The 14,506-nt window shown below is 29.6% G+C and overlaps 1 protein-coding gene across 5 annotated transcripts in view; it reads right to left on the bottom strand.

Moving 5' to 3' along the window:
* Window positions 1–14,506, bottom strand: part of LOC142237055 (protein alan shepard-like) — a 1,108,257-nt gene that overhangs the window by 515,466 nt on the left and 578,285 nt on the right. The window lies entirely within an intron of this gene.

Below are 14,506 nucleotides of genomic sequence, written 5' to 3'. Positions count from 1 at the left end.
AGGAGAATAAGATGGGTGGTCAAGCAACTCGTACTTTAATTCGTTGATTTTAGCCATTGTTAAGACACTCTTGTGCGCTGGTGCATTGTCTTGATGAAAAATTATTTTTTTGAGTTGTAAGCCAGGACGTTATTCTCGAATTTGTACATTTAATTGATCCAAAAGGTTGCAATAGTACTCTGAAATTATTGTTTTAGCCTTTTGCAGATAGTCAATCAATAAAATACCTTTGTCCCAAAAAAACCGTTGTCATAACCTTACCAGCCGATTGAATTGTTTTTGCCTTCTTTGGGGCACTTCCTCCAGCTTCAGTCCTTTGTTTGGATTGTTCTTTTGTCTATGGAGTATAGTGGTGGATACATGTCTCATCAACAGTTATGAAACGACGCTTAAAATCCATTTTATTTCGCTTAAAACGATCCAATCAAGCTTGAGAGATGTTCATTCTTATGCGTTTTTGATCGACTGTTAACAATTGCGGCACCCATCTTGCCGAAAACTTTTTCATCTGTAGTTCTTCATGCAATATTAAATGGACTCGATGATTTGAGATGCCCATGATATTAGAAATTTCACGCACTTTTATTCGCCGATCATTTAATACCATATCATGCACTTTGGCTACAATTTCTGTTGTTATTGAAATTAAACTTGTTACGACCAAGTTTAAATTCAGCAACCCAATTTTTTACTGTTGCATATGAAGGAGCACTTTCACCTAACATACCATATCATTATGAATTTCTTGTCCCGATAAACCTTTTTTATGTAAATATTTAATGACAGCACGCATTTCTAACTTTTCCATTGCAAACAAATTGCGGATGCGTCTTTTTTGAACACCTGTTTCTATATGAAGGAGTTGCCAGATCGAAACAAATTTTAACATGTGTTCATAACAGAGATGGAAGTTTCCAAAACACTTAATGTTTTTCTGTTTATACCGCGCTTTTACGCTAGGCTAAGAAGTTTCCGAACTGCCCTCGTAATTCAGTTTGACAAAATTTTCTATAGAAATAACATTTTGGTAGATTATTTTTGGCGATATAGTGTGATTAGCGATTGGCTATATATAACTATAGACCGATATGGACAAATTGTTGCATGGCTGTTAGCGGCCATATACTAGTGCTATGTACCAAATTTCAACCGAATGGGATGAATTTTGCTCCTCCAAGAGGTTTCGGAGGTCAAATCTGGGGATCGATTTATATGAGGGATATATGTAATTACACGCAAAGAAAAAAAAACGTTTGGAAAACGTGTACCGAAAACGTTTTTCTTTTGATAGAGTTTTTTGAATTGCTTCGAAAATTTTAAACTTTTATCACCAAAAAAAATTCGTTTGTTACAAAATTTTTATGTTTTCAATAAAAAAAGTTATTTTTGAAACAACAACACAGTCCATTTCGTTTATATCAAACACTGTTCTTTTCTGACTTTAGGTCTTTAATAAGACACATTTTACAGTTCAAAATTTAATATACTACAATGTAATGTTGAACATTTCTTCGGAATATTCCGAACATATCTGGAATATATGTAAAAAAAAAAAAAACAAAAAAAAACTTTGGCCGAAGCAGGGATCGAACCCACGACCCCTGGCATGCAAGTCGGACGTAGCAACCACTGCTCCACGGTCCCAAACTAAATGTTTGTTTCTGTTAAATAAACTTTGTTTATTCGGTTCGTGGGCGCCGCAAGCTATGCTATATTAATATAACTTATATGGATATTTATCTATTGATGACCATAACAGGTACAGCTCAGTGGTTAGTGTGTTGGCTTACAAAGTGCATGGTCCGCGGATCGATTCTCCGTCCAGGCGAAAGGTAAAAAAATTTTAAAAATTTAGTAAATCGTATAATTTCTTCTACATTGTTGGTATTACAGGAAAAGGTGTTAAGACCTAAAAAACCTCGTGGATGTGAGAAAGATGTGAGGGCAAATGCAATTAGCAAGAAAACAATGTTTTTTTTTTTGAGTTTGTCTTTATGAAATTGTTTTTACATCCTGGAAAAGAATAAACGTTTATCACAAAAAGTACATACTTTTCTTCCAAATACACTTCCTTACAGCGAAAAGCAAATGAGAAACGAACTTTGCTTGCCTAAAATTTCGTTTGGGAGTAAAGAATTATTTTTTTGCGTGTATGGACCGATATGAACCAAATTTGGCATGGTTGTTAGAGACCATATACTAACACCACATACCAAATTTCAACCAGATCGGATGAATTTTGTTCCTCAAAGAGGTTCCGGAGGTCAAATCTGGGGATCGATTTATATGAGGGCTATATATAATTATGGACCGATATGGACCAATTTTGGCATGGTTGTTAGAGACCATATAATAACACCACGTACCAAATTTCAACCGGATCGGATGAATTTTGCTCCTCCAAGACGCTCTGGAGGTCAAATCGGGGGATCGGTTTATATGGGGGCTATATATAATTATGGACCGATATGGACCAATTTTTGCATGGTTGTTAGAGACAATATAATAACACCACGTACCAAATTTCAACTGGATCGGATGAATTTTGCTCCTCCAAGAGGCTCAGGAGGTCAAATCTGAGGATCGGTTTATATGGGGACTATATAATTATGGACCGATATCGACCAAATTTCAGCCAGATCGGATGAAATATGTTTCTCTTAGAGGCTTCGCAAGCCAAATCTTTGGGTCTGTTTATAAGGGGGCTATATGTAAAATTGGTCCGATATGGTCCATTTGCAATACCAACCGACCTACATCAATAACAACTACTTATGCGAAGTTCCAAGGCGATAGCTTGTTTCGTTCGGAAGTTAGCGTGATTTCAACAGACGGACGGACATGCTTAGATCGACTCACAATTTCACCACGACCCAGAATATATATATATATATATATATATATATATATATATATATATATATATATATATATATATATATATATATATATATATATATATATATATATATATATATATATATATATATATATATATATATATATATATATATATATATATATATATATATATATATATATATATATATATATATATATATATATATATATATATATATATATATATATATATATATATATATATATATATATATATATATATATATATATATATATATATATATATATATATATATATATATATATATATATATATATATATATATATATATATATATACTTTATGGGGTCTTAGAGCAATATTTCGATGTGTTACAAATGGAATGACAACGTTAATATAGCCCCACTGACTTTTTTTCAGTGTGGATATGGAACCGTGTTATTATTTCTGAATACAGTATCTCACGAGAATGCTCTTTGGAAAAAAGTTTTCATCAACTCAAAATGGTGTAATTCGCAAACTAATGATCTGATCAATTATATAACCGTGTTTCTTTAAAATTAACCTAAAGAACATTTAACTCTATGTATCCAGCCGGCAACGTTTCATTTTATATCCTTAAATTTCAAAAAAAAAAATACAAAGAAAACAATACCAACACAATCTGATTATGACTGCCTCTTCCCCTGACAATATCTAGTTTATGTATTTGACCCAGAAATATTTAACCACCACCATGTGTTGTACCAAAAATTACTCCATGACCAGCCTAAAGATGTTTCATTTTTGGCAATTCTCCTAGCATTTCTGTTTTTTCTGATTAACAAAATTCGGCAAAAAAAAAAAAAAAGAACATTTTTTGGGCTGCTAAAAGGACCATCCTCCAATGCCTGCAATGGAATTCAATTGGCCACTTATCGAACATGGTTGTAACACATCCACCACCACCATTCTCATTCAGTTTGCAAAAGTTAGCTCATTCAATTTCCTGTTGCAGCATTTGTCAGCTGCAATCGGATGACATGGTGTACTAGAGAAGCATATATATGGTCAATTGCTAATGGGCCAAAAGGGTTATACAATAAGGAATATTTATTATCCAAAAATGAAAAAAATACTCTTTAGCGACTCACCCTACGAAAGTGTGCCCTTCTGTGCAACCAATCTAATTTATTCCTTTTAGTCTTTACAATCCACCGAAAATACACCATAAGTTGTTATAATGATACAGGTGCACGGTTGCCTCAGTTGGTAGAATTCTAGCAAATATGGTAAATTTTTTTATTGTTTGGTATGTTTGACAAAATTTTCTATAGAAATAAAATTTTCCTTTATTTTCTTTTTGTTTTGTTATTGTTGGTTTTGTTCTTTAAGCATTGTTGTTGTTTTTCTTGCAGTCTAAAGGGCTTTGCCCAAATAAATTTGACAAACATTCTTTTCCTCTGTTGGTTAAGCTACACTTGTAGCTTAGTCAATGTATGGTTTTAAGCTGCAATAAAAACAACAGAAATAAAATTTTTAAAAAGTTTTCCATAGAAATAATATGTTGACAAAATTTTCTATAGAAATACAATTTTTACAAAATTTTGACAAAATTTTCCATAGAAATAAAATTTTGACAAAATTTTCTATAGAAATAAAATTTTGCCAAATTTTCTATCGAAATAAAATTTTGACAAAATTTTCTACCGAAATAAAATGTTGACAAAATTTTCTATAGAAACAAAAGTTTGACAAAATTTCCTATAGAAAAAACTTTCACAATTTTTTTAGAAATAAAATTTTGACAAAATTTTCTATTAAGAAAAATGTTGGCAGAATTTTCTATAGAAATAAAATTTTGTATAGAAATAAAATTTAGACAAAATTTTGTATAGAAATATAATTTTGACAAAATTTTCTATAGAAATAAATTTTTGACAAAATTTTCTATAGAAACAAAATTTTGACAAAATTTTTTACAGAAATAAAATGTTGACAACATTTTCTATAGAAATAAAATTTTGACAAAGTTTCCTATAGAAATAAAATTTTGACAAAATTTGCTATAGAAATAAATTTTTGACAAAATTTTCTATAGAAATAAAATTTTGACAAAATTTTCCATAGAAATAAAATTTTGACAAAATATTCAATAGAAATAAAATTTTTACAAAATTTTCTATAGAAATAAAATTTTGACAAAATTTTCTATAGAAATAAAATTTTGACAAAATTTTCCATAGAAATAAAATTTTGACAAAATATTCAATAAAAATAAAATTTTTACAAAATTTTCTATAGAAATAAAATTTTGACAAAATTTTCTATAGAAATAAAATTTTGACAAAATTTTCTATAGAAATAAAATTTTGCCAAAATTTTCTATAGAAATAAAATTTTGACAAAATTTTCCACAGAAATAAAATTTTGACAAAATATTCAATAGAAATAAAATTTTGACAAAATTTTCTATAGAAATAAAATTTTGACAAAATTTTCCATATAAATAAAATTTTGACAAAATATTCAATAGAAATAAAATTGTGACAAAAGTTTCTATAGAAATTAAATTTTGACAAAATTTTCTATTGAAATAAAATGTTGACAAAATTTTTTATAGAAATAAAATATAGAAATAACATTCTGACAAAATTGTTTCTATAAAAATAACATTTCGACAAAATTATTTCGATAGAAATAACATTTCAACAAAATTATTTCCATAGAAATAACATTTCGACAAAATTATTTCTATAGAAATAACATTTCGACAAAATTTTCCATAGGAAAAAAATTTGACAAAATTTTCTGTATAGAGATCATAAAATTGCAAATACTGAAATACGCTTTGAAAATAATATAATAAAACTTTTCTTTCGAAGAAAAGATATTTTTCATAGTAACCACAAAACTTTGATCAAAAACTGAAAAAGGGATTTTTAAAATTTGTTAGATTTTTCGTAAAATTTTCTTAAAATTTTGGTAGATTATTTCTGGCACGAGTGGCAGCAGGTCGTTTCAAAAGCGACAAGTATATACGAATGGATGAATGGATTCCACACAAAATTCTACTAAATACTAAATCCAATTAGGGATGAATATTGAGCATTTCTTGTTCAGTCGTCGAATATTCATGCTCAATTTGGAATATGTCCTTATGGAAGTCCTTTTTGACAAGTCCACAAACATTTCTTCTATGTTAAAGTGCATCGTGGGATCGCCCAATGATTTTTTTTCACTTCCGGTGCAGTCCTTTTAGACAAGTCCGCAAACATTTCTTCTAAAGCGCATATTGGGATCCTCCAATGATTTTTTTCTACTTCCAATGCAGTCCTTTTGGACAAGTATTAGAAAGTACGCAATTCGGTTATTTTAAGGGCAAATTTAAATTTTGGACAATTACATTTCACAAAAAAAATAGAAAATTAATAAAAAAAGTAAAAAAAATAGAAAATTAATAAAAAAGTAAAAAAATAAATAAAAAAATAAATTTCATCCCCGCTGGGATTTGAACCTGTGCCGTTTGACTTTTTCGCTTCCATGGAAGTTCTTTTGAGAAGGTTTTGCAAATTACGAGAATTAAATTTTTTTTATTATTTTGTTATTTATACGCCAATATATGCCGAACATAAAAATTAACAGTGTAATAAAAAATATGGATGAAAAAAAAGTGAAATTGATTGATTTTTTTTTTCGTTTTTAAATTTCTCTTTTCAAATGAACTTCTAGGGCACAACTTCTAAAGCAATGCAAAGGATCCAAAAAGGGAGTACTTCCGTCCTATGACAAGCCCGTGTAAAATTCATTGGAGATGATCCAAGTTTGCACTACTTACGGATCACAGATTAGGGATCCAAGCTACTTTTATGGAAGTTCTTTTTTTGCTGGGTATCGTAGCTATAACGGCGCTTTATGCGAATGGCGGTAAAAGACTTTGAAAGCCATATTCCTAATGGAATACTCCTTTCCAATGCATCGTCTATAGCCCTTCGTATCTGTGAGTAGTTATATTTGTGACTATGTATGTTACAATAACTGTTCACTTGGTCCATAGCCTATGGAGTAGTAGTTGCTGTTGATGCACAATGTTGCTATTCGATGTCATCTGCAAGCAGATACACGCATACACACACTCACACAGCTGCAATCACCCGCATATGAGTATTCACATACAAATATAAGAGGTATTCTTAACGGGCATATAGTAACTTTTAGTTCAACCACATCCGTTGAAAAATATAAACCAATTTTTTCGGATGAACATTGCCGGTTAGCCAACAATAATAACGATATCAGCTACTCTTACGACTCCTGCTTTTGATGCAACAACCATAACGACAACCACATTTCGTGTTCAACATGCGATGTTCATTTAGTGGCAGCGAACAGTAAAAGCTATGATGTTTGTTGATAAAAAAAAGCAAACAGAGAGGAGAAAAAATTATCTTTGGTATATGTTTCCTATTGGGTGTGTTTTCCCTCCCGGAAAGATATCAGCCAAAACCATTTGGTGTTACCCGTTCTCCCCACCTCCTCACCCTTACCTCGCCACTAACTCATCTTCTATGACCCAACATTCAATCAGGTATGAAAACATTGTGTCTAAATAGACTATCAGTGCCAATACAAACAATTTTGTAGGGCAATTTTGTGATATCATAAAATTCACTTATCCCAGAATGAAATACTGTTTTTTTTATAACCACCACCATAGGGTGGGCGGTATAATAATTTTACCATTCCCTTTGTGAAACAAAGAATCATATACAGCCTTCAATGATAGAGTAATCGTCCGAAAGCTTTGTACAGATTCATTTTACATGGGCGGGCATTTCAAATTCACAGCTGGGTCATTTTCGGCAAAAAAATCCCCATTTATTTACATGGGTATACACAAGGAAAATTTCATTAAAATTAAGCTAATTATTTTTCAATAATATAATATTCATTATAACCATGTTAATATTCATTAATACATTTGACTGAAATTCCGATTTTAATATACAGCCGAAGCTCTGCTTAACGAATTTAGCGAAAATCCAATTTAGGAAACGCCCAAATTCTAAAAATTGAGTTTCTGAGTAACGAATTTTGACAAAATTTTGTATAGAAATAAAATTTTTAAAAATTTACTATAGAAATAAAATTTAGACAAAATTTTCAATAAAAATAAAATTTAGACAAAATTTTGTATAAAAATAAAATTTTCTTTAAAAATAAAATTTTCTATAGAAATAACATTTTTAAAAATTTACTGTAGAAATAAAATTGGGACAAAATTTTCAATAAAAATAAAATTTTGACAAAATTTTCTATAAAAATAAAATTTTTACAAAATTTTCTATAAAAATAAAATTTAGACAAAATTTTCTATAGAAATAACATTTTGACAAAATTTTCTATAGCAATAAAATTTTGACTAAACACTAATGGACCCATTGCAGGACTGGTACTAGTGCTCCAGTTTATCAACATTTTTAATTGTCATATAATTTATTGATTTTTATACTCACTTGATATTAAAATATTTTTGAATCCACACTTTTACTACACTACAACTAAAGGGTGATACGGTCAAAGTTTGGTCAATATAAACTTGACGTATTTCTTTCAATTTTGCATTTAAAAAACCTGAACACCCCTCATTTTGAAGGTGTATGTGTATAGAATGTTGCTCCTATTTTGATTTTGGAATTCACTCTTCAGTTGTCAAAATGCCGTTCAAGCAAGAAGAGCAGCGTATCAAAATTTTGCTCGCGCATCGCGAAAATCCGAGCTACTCGCACGCAAAGCTGGCGAAATCGCTAAAAGTTGCCAAATCAACCGTTACAAATGTAATTAAAGTGTTTGGGGAACGTTTGTCGACAGCCAGGAAGTCTGGATCGGGGGGAAATCGAAAACCGGAAGCCGCTGAGACGACAAAGAGAGTTGCCGCTAGTTTCAAGCGAAACCCTAACCTCTCTCTCTGAGATGCCGCAAATAACCCGGGTGTATCCTCTACAACTGTGCATCGAGCCAACAAACGAGCCGGACTATCGACTTACAAGAAGGTAGTGACTCCAAATCGCGATGATAAACAAAATACGACGGCCAAAGCGCGATCCCGGAGGCTGTACACGACGATGCTGACGAAGTTTGACTGCGTGGTAATGGACGACGAAACCTACGTCAAAGCCGACTACAAGCAGCTTCCGGGGCAGGAGTTTTATACGGCAAAAGAAAGGGGAAAGGTAGCAGATATTTTCAAGCACATAAAACTGTCAAGGTTCGCAAAGAAATATCTGGTTTGGCAAGCCATCTGTACCTGTGGTTTGAAAAGCAGCATTTTCATAGCTTCCGGGACTGTCAACCAAGAAATTTACGTGAAAGAGTGTTTGAATAAACGTCTGCTGCCTTTCCTGAAGAAACACGGTTGTTCCGTACTGTTTTGGCCGGATTTGGCATCTTGCCATTACGGTAAAAAGGCCATGGAGTGGTACGCCGCCAACAACGTGCAGGTGGTTCCCAAGGACAAGAACCCTCCCAACACGCCAGAGCTCCGCCCAATTGAGAAATACTGGGCTATTGTGAAGCGGAACCTAAAGAAGACCAAAAAAACTGCTAAGGACGAGCAGCAGTTCAAGGCAAACTGGCTTTCTGCGGCGAAGAAGGTGGACAAGGTGGCTGTACAAAATCTGATGGCAGGTGTCAAGCGTGGGGCCCGGCGATTCGGATTTGGAAAAGCGGAAGCCTAACTGAATATTTTTCCTGAATTTTATACTAATTGAACTTGAAAAAGAAATTTAATTTGATTTTTTGAATAAACGATTTCACCGATTGACACGCGTTTTCCCTTGACAAATTTTGACCGTATCACCCTTTACCAGAATTATTTATTGTTCAACACATTCCTTTGTGGTGCGATACGGATGGAAATAGGGTCCTAATAGTTTGTCCCATACTGTTTCATGAGCAGGTGTCTATGGGGTAGTCCTACTAAGAAATTCAAAGACGTGTCCTTTCCAATTAAATTTTCCCAGCCAATGATAAACCCATGTTAAAGTGACCGGTCCATTCCATACGCTTGAACCAGAACTATGACTGGTCCATACACACCAGGGACTTACCCTATACCGGTCCTGGGATTGATCCATTTGCCGTAGGGAATTTTCTATAGAAATAAAATTTTGACAAAATTTTCCAAAGAAATAAAATTTTCTAAGAAATAAAATTGTGCAAAATAAGATTTTGATTTTGTTTGGTTGTTTTTGTGGTAAAATTTTCTCCAAATTTTGGTAGATTATTTTTGGGTCGAGTGGCAAGCGTGGTGGAGAACCGATACGGGACTACTCCCTGGTGTGAAGTGACCGGCCACTGGGGTAAATTTACACTGCAAGACACGATGTGGACATGACCTGTGAGAACTTACTAGTAGGACTAGACTGGAACAAGCTCTTAGGAACTAGTTTTATTTTTATCATCCCAATCACACCACAAAGGAAAAGCTTTTGGAATATGTTGACCCACAGGTAAATGCCTAAACCCAATAAGGTTTTAAAATCAAGAGAGTATATAAATCAATAAATTGAAAATGAAAATTTAAAAATTGCGACAAACTGAAGCACTGGTACTAATCCTGTGATAGGTCCTTTGTGGCAATATGTCAAAAACGTCGTAAGCCCTCGTAAAATACTTAGTTTTTGACAATATAAGAATTTGTTCAATATACATACGTTTCTAGAAGCATTTATGTCTTACTTTTTTAATTTTTTTCGAATGTCTTTTCCCGATAGAAAATAGTAAGAATATGATAATATCAGCCAGAATCGAGTACTGAATCATACGAAGACAAACGTTGTGCTCAATTTCACGTAACCATATTAAAATCGGGGTTACTTACAGATTTAAATCGGCGTGGTTGGTATTTTGCATTCCGACTCGTTGTAGGTTAGTCAGATTTTTCCCACAGTAATGTCTAAAATACTTCAATATGACGTTTTCATGCCTTAGGATATTGAAAATAGTTTGTGAAAACAAATCTAAGAACCCTGTAAGTATTTTTGACATTTATTACGTTTTATACAGGTATATGACTTTTTCGACGTTTACAACTTTTTGGCAGTAGAAAAACCACAAATATTGCTGCTATTTGGTGATCGGACCTCTTATAAACTTTTGAGGTCTGAGGTCAAAATTTCGATGCGTTCGACCAGAATGCCTATGGTAGGTTAGTATGCCATCATTGTATGTTGGAGCGTACAAAAATTGATTTAGTACCAAAAATAATGTACCAAAATTTTAATAAAATTTTACCACATTTAAAAAAATTACCATTTTACCACATTTAAAAAATTTTATTTTGAAGGTTTTTATTAAGTTTTTGTGGTGAGTATGAAGAAATTTTTTCTTCTTCGAAATAAATGTTTTATTATTCTATTTTAGAAGTTTATTTCAGTATTTGTAATATTATATATGATGAATATAAATTTTATGTCTATAAACAAAATCAAAAAATTTTATTTATATAGAAAATATTATTATCAACATTTTATTTTGTTTATTTTGTTTGTTATCGTTAGTTTTTTTTTTCAATCATTGTTGTTGTTGTTTAAATCTCGGCTTAAAACCATGCGTTAATTAAACTATAAGAGTAGCTTAACCAAAAGAGCAAATAGAAAATTTTGTCAAAATCTTATTCTATAGGAAATTTTGTCAAAATTTTATTTTATAAGAAATTTTTTGAAATTTTATTTCTTTAGAAAATTTTGTCAAAGTTTAATTCTATAGGATACTTTGTCAACATTTATTTCTATAGAAAATTTTGTTAAAATTTTAATTCTATAGAAAATTTTGTCAAAATTTTATTCCTATAGAAAATTTTGTCAAAATTGTATTCCTATAGAACATTTTGTCGCAATTTTAAACATTTTATTTCTATAGACACTTATGTCAACATTTTATTTCTATCGAAAATTTTGTCAAAATTTTATTTCTATAGAAAATTTTGCCGAAATTTTATTCCTATGGAAAATTTTCTCAAAGTTTTATTCCTATACAACATTTTGTCAAAATTTTATTCCTATAGAAAATGTTCTCAAAATTTAATTTCTATAGAAAATTTTGTCAAAATTTTATTTCTATGGAAAATTTTGTCAAAATTTTATTTCTATAAAAAAATTTGTCAAAAATTTATGTCTATAAAAAAATTGTCAAAGTTTTATTTCTATAAAACAAATTTGTCACAAATTTTCTATAAAAAAAATTTTAAAACAAGAGTAGCTTAACCAAAAGAGCGAATAGAATATTTTGTCAAAATCTTATTCTATAGGAAATTTTGTCAAAATTTTATTTTATAAGAAATTTTTTGAAATTTTATTTCTTTAGAAAATTTTGTCAAAGTTTAATTCTATAGGATACTTTGTCAACATTTATTTCTATAGAAAATTTTGTTAAAATTTTATTTCTATAGAAAATTTTGTCGCAATTTTAAACATTTTATTTCTATAGACACTTATGTCAACATTTTATTTCTATCGAAAATTTTGTCAAAATTTTATTTCTATAGAAAATTTTGCCGAAATTTTATTTCTATGGAAAATTTTCTCAAAATTTTATTCCTATACAACATTTTGTCAAAATTTTATTTCTATAGAAAATTTTCTCAAAATTTAATTTCTATAGAAATTTTTGTCAACATTTTATTTCTATAAAACAAATTTATCAAAAATTTATTTCTTTAAAAAGTATTTGACAAATTTAATTTCTATAGAAAATTTTGTCAAAATTTAATTTCTATAGAAATTTTTTTCAAAACTTTATTTTTATAAAACAAATTTGTCAAAAAGTTATTTCTTTAAAAAAATATTTGTAAAAATTTTATTTCTATAGAAAATTTTGTAAACATTTTACTTCTATAGACAATTTTGTCAACATTTTATTCCTATCGAAAATTTGGTCAAAATTTTATTTCTATAGAAATTTTTGTCAAAATTTTATTCCTATAGAACATTTTGTCAAAATTTTATTTCTATAGAAAATTTTGTCGAAATTTTATTTCTACAGAAAATTTTCTCAAAATTTAATTTCTATTGAAAATTTTGTCAAAATTTTATTTCTGTAAAACAAATTTGTCAAAAATTTATTTCTATAGAAAATTTTGTCGAAAGTTTATTTCTATAGAAAATTTTCTCAAAATTTAATTTCTATAGAAAATTTTGTCAAAATTTAATTTATATGGAAAATTTTGTCAAAATTTTATTACTATAGAAAATTTTGTCAAAATTGTATTTCTATAAAACAAATTTGTCAAAAAGTTATTTCTTTAAAAAATATTTGTAAAAATTTTATTTCTATAGAAAATTTTGTAAACATTTTATTTCTATAGACAATTTTGTCAACATTTTATTTCTATCGAAAAATTTGTCAAAATTTTATTTCTATATAAATTTTGTCAAAATGTTATTTTTATAGAAAATTTTGTTAAAATGGTATTTCTATAGAAAATTTTGTCAAAGTTTTATTTCTATAAAAAAAAAATCGTTTAAATTTTATTAGAGAATTTTGTCAAAATTGTATTTCTATAGAAAATTTTGTCAAAATTTTATTTTTGTGAAAAAATATTGTCAAAATTTTAATTCTATAAAAAATGTTGTCAAAAATTTATTTCTATAAGAAAATTTGTAAACATTTTATATCTATAGAAAATTTTGTTAAATTTTATTTTTTATAGAAAATTTTGTTAAAATTTTGTTTCTATAGAAAATTTTGTCAAAACTTCATTTCTATCGAAAATTTTCTCAAACTGAATTATATACGTATTTAATTTTTTTAATTTAATATATACCACCTTACTGACAATTTAGAAGACGGTGTTAGTAGGTTTTAAGATACCTTGCTATCGGCAATCGTTACCGCAACTCAAGTAATTCGAATGTGGATGGCAGTGTTTATAAGAAATTTCTACGCAATCCATGGTGGAGGGTACATAAGCTTCGTCCTGGCCGAACTTACGGCCGTATATACTTGTTCTAGTTAATGAACTATTCCTAACTGCTTTCAGTTTAGGATTTTTTTACTGAAGCAAGTAAATTTTATTATTTAACTTAATGGAAATAAATTGCCTAAACTAAATTGATGAACATTTCTTTCTTTTAGTTTCGAAGGCACTTTTTTCTGGGTGTATAGAATTTGTTTGTTTTTGATAGAATTCCAGAAATTGTGGCAACAGTGATTAAAGAGTAATACAAATTTTTAGATGCAAACATATAATACAAATTTTTTTTTGGCCGTGTAGTACCATGAGTTATTCGATTGTGTTTGTTGAAAACTAATTTGCATTTGCTACTAAGCAAATTTTTAATGGTTTGTGGATTGCTATGGCGTTTTTGGCTATAATGATGGCCAGTTGTATTGTGGCGGCCTGAGTGCACGAAATGCAGAGCTTTGTATCATTAAATACAGCCCAACAACTGTAGCAGTATAAGTATAGCGATATTGGCATGGTTTATTTTGCAAATGCTGCAACATTACATGTCATTGTAAAAAGCTTAGAAAGAGTTACTTGTAGTTGAATATAATCAATTATCAGGGATATTTTAGTATTGCGTAGTATAACTTATTTTTTGGAATAGTTTTATATATAAACTTGTTACAATTGTTGAGTATGTAGCAGAATGTTTTCTA

The sequence above is a fragment of the Haematobia irritans genome, chromosome 4 (assembly GCF_050003625.1).
Source record: "Haematobia irritans isolate KBUSLIRL chromosome 4, ASM5000362v1, whole genome shotgun sequence".
Lineage (NCBI taxonomy): Eukaryota > Metazoa > Arthropoda > Insecta > Diptera > Muscidae > Haematobia > Haematobia irritans.
Note: the sequence above shows the minus strand (reverse complement) of the source record. Positions and strands in the feature narration are given on the sequence as shown.